Genomic DNA, 3,798 nt, shown 5'->3' with positions numbered 1-3,798 from the left:
TGTCTGCATGGAGTTCCGAGGAGTATCATATCAGATAGAGGAACCCAGTTTACCTCAAAGTTCTGGAAGCAGTTGCATGAAACTTTGGGTACTAGGCTAGAATTCAGTACAGCTTTTCATCCACAGACAGATGGACAGACCGAGGGAGTCAATCAGATTTTGGAGGATATGCTGAAAGCTTGTGCGCTAGATTATGGATCTAGTTGGGACGACAATTTGCCATATGCAGAGTTCTCTTACAACAACAGTTACCAAACCAGTTTAAAGATGGCCCCTTTCGAAGCCTTGTACGGAAGGAGGTGCAAGACACCGTTGTCATGGGACGAAGTTGGAGACCGCCAGTTGTTTGGACCTGACTTGATTAAAGAGTCTGAACAAAAGGTGAAATTGATTCGCGATAGGCTCAAGGTAGCCCAGTCCAGACAGAAGAGTTATGCAGATTCTAAATGCAAGGAGACTGTTTACGAAGTTGGAGATAGAGCTTATCTTCGAGTGTCTCCACTTCGGGGAACAAAGCATTTTGGAGTTAAAGGAAAATTAGCGCCACGATTTGTAGGACCATATCGAGTTTTGGAGCGTATGGGAGAAGTGGCCTACAAGTTGAAATTGCCCGAAGGATTGTCAGGAGTTCATGATGTGTTCCACGTTTCTCAATTGAAGAAGTGCCACGCGGAGATAGCTGACATACCTTTGAGAGACACAGTGCCATTGGAAACAATTCAGTTGGATAACGATCTGACCTATGAGGAGAAACCAGTTAAGATTCTCGAGTTTGCCAGTCGAGTCATTCGCAGCAAGGTTATCAAGTTTTGCAAAGTTCAATGGAGCCACCACACGGAGGATGAAGCCACCTGGGAACAAGAGGAAGATTTACTCAAGGACCACCCTCACCTATATGCTAGCCAACCCGAATCTCGAGGGCGAGATTCATCTTAAGGGGGGTAGGTTCGTAACATCCCAAATTTTCAATTTGGAATGTTATACATTAGATCATCTATGCATATCATATTTTATTTTTCATTTTGGTTGATCCTAGAAATTTCTACGCAACTCAAGGACCCACGGAGAGAGTTGGGGACTTCGTTATTTTCATATTTGAGTTTTCTCAAATTTTGAGAATAGGATCATTTGATTTCTGTTATTTTATCATCAATTATTTCTATTACAAAAATATGAGAGAGGGAATAAATGACTTCCCCAAAATAAAGAAATATTGAGGATTTAATAATAAAATCAAATAAGATTTTATTTCGGAGTTTTTCGTTATTTTATTTGAATTTAGAAAAAATGTGCGTTTTTCAAAATTGCATTTAGGCCCCAAATAAATGTTCACCTTGTGCGGCTTGATTTTAGAAGCTCGGGAAAATTTATTTCGGGATTTTTGGAGTCCGTTTAGTATTTCTTTTTATTTTTTTCTGCGCGTAATTATTAAAAAAAAACAAACCGACCTAGGGGCCGTGTCCGACCCAGACTCCCGGCCCGCTAGGCTTTATAAGCCGGGGGGAGGCCCAGCTGAGCCAAACCCTAGCCCGAGCCGCCCCCGCTGGACACCGCCGCCTCGCCGCCGCACGCCGCCCGAGGTTCGCCTCGTTTTCCGCGCCGTTTTTTTTTATTTTTTTCTTTGAAAAACCGTCGGTTTTTCGTCGGTTTTTTTAGGTTCGGTTTTTTTAAATAGATCAGTTTTTCCGATTTATTTAATTAGCGAGCGTTCATCCGTTCGTTCGTTCTAACGAACGTTCGTTCTAACGAACGTTCGTCATTTTTCTTTTTCTCAGATTAAATCCGCGATTTTTCTGATCGCGATTCCTGATTCGATTTTCATTTTAGTATAACTTTTTGCTCGTTTATCAGAATCAGGCGATTCAAGCGCCTGGAGTTTCGTCTCGAAACCCTCTATCCATTTAACCAACTTAAACAAGTTTTTGTTACTGTAAAATTTGACTTAGATCCAGATTAGTAGAACGAAGTTGTTTTCTTTCGCCGTTTGATTTTTGTTGCTTTGTTCGATTTGATTCTTTTTGCCAACCGGAGTTCTTAAGTTGAACCTTCTGGTTAGATCTCTTATTTGAGTTTTACCCATGCATTAGATGAGTACTTATTGTATGCTTGTTTGTTTGTCTGCGATAGAATACCCGGAGTGCGCCGCTTGTTACTTCGAATCGCTAGGTTTCCCGGATCATCAGCAAGGCAAGTAACACTTTGATCATACCTTTTCTACTACCCAGTTTTATTGCATTAGATCAATCCTCAAACATTGCATGATTAGGATCTAATTAAATTGTGGGATGGGAAGTAGTTGAGGTAGTACCTATCACCTGTTATATATCAACCTTTGGGAGTTACTTCTACGTTTGCTTATTGTGCCATGCTATGCTAGTAGACGTGGATTGGGTGAGTGATATCCATGATAGATGTGAGTTTGTTAATTAATGGTTTATCTAAGGTGGCAACTTAAACACACATCTGGGTGGATTGAGGCACCTGGGTAGTCCAGGACTTGCCTATTTTCTTTTGGACCGCCACCCAGGCTCAAAGGGATCATGAGATTATTCATACTAGAAACTTCCGTGTGCAGCCACAAGCCATTATGGGCTCTGGCATAGTTGAATAAGTCGTGCGAACTCTTACAGGGTAGACTAGCAGATGTAGGGGAAAGTAGGTGTAACGGTCTATCCATCGTAAGGTGCTAGCGCTTCTGAAGACTATGTCTCGGTCATCCGTCTTCTCAAACACCATGTAGTGCGAGAAACCAAACGGAGGTGATTGAGTCTTGTGGGGAAAAGTGCGCAAACCTCTGCAAAGTGTAATAAACTAATCATGGTTAGCCGTGTCCCCGGTTATGGACATCTTGAGTATCTAGTACCTGGATTATCATGTGAATCTCAACATGTTACTCTAAATTAATTTTGTTGGGTTTTGTTAATGACATTTTTAATTGGGATTGAGGATGCTGTCAACCATTCTCAATGTTTAACAACTACCATGATAGTTAAATAAATTTATTCCTTTGCAGTAGGGAAAAATTGGCTTTACACAAAACTGTAACCATAGAGCTTTCCACCAGCCAAATATGCATATAGTATAGCTGTTTCATTCCATTACTCTTTATGTGTTACCTTGCCAACATATTCCATGCGCTGACCCATTTCGGGCTGCAACGTTAATGTTGCAGACTTTTCAGACGACGATTAAGGAGTTTTTAGGTCGTGGTTCTATACTCAGTGATGCCGTTGGAGTTGATGGACTCACTTACCTTCCAAGCCTTCCGCTGTTATCGTTATTAGATGGCCTTAAGCCATATTTATTGTAATAAGTTCTCTATGGAGACCCTCGATGTAATAAGTGTGTGATTGCTACTCTGTTATAAATCCTCCGAGTACTGTGTGGTGTCAGTATTACTGATCTAGGGATGACACCGGAGCACAGAGATCAGACTGTTTGAGGTCTGGTCGCTACATTAGCCCTCAAAGCAAAGTGCTACTACGCATGCCCCTAGGAAGATAGATTAGTAGGAAAAGACCATCACTCGTCCCTGACCACCACTTATAAGTAATACAATCAAATAATAAACCAAGCTCCAACTTCTTAGCACAGCGGGAGACTATACATGCATGCTTCGGCAATCACAAATACCTTAACACCAATATTCTTACTAAACCACATTTATTCACTAGCACCTCCCACATGTTACCATGTTAATATCGCAAAACTATATATTGCAAGGAATCAAACTTATCCTATTTAATGATATGTATGCAAGTTTTTATTATATCTGTCTTGAGTACCTATCATATGAGG

Source organism: Triticum urartu, chromosome 3 (assembly GCF_003073215.2).
Source record: "Triticum urartu cultivar G1812 chromosome 3, Tu2.1, whole genome shotgun sequence".
Taxonomy (NCBI): domain Eukaryota; kingdom Viridiplantae; phylum Streptophyta; class Magnoliopsida; order Poales; family Poaceae; genus Triticum; species Triticum urartu.
Note: the sequence above shows the minus strand (reverse complement) of the source record.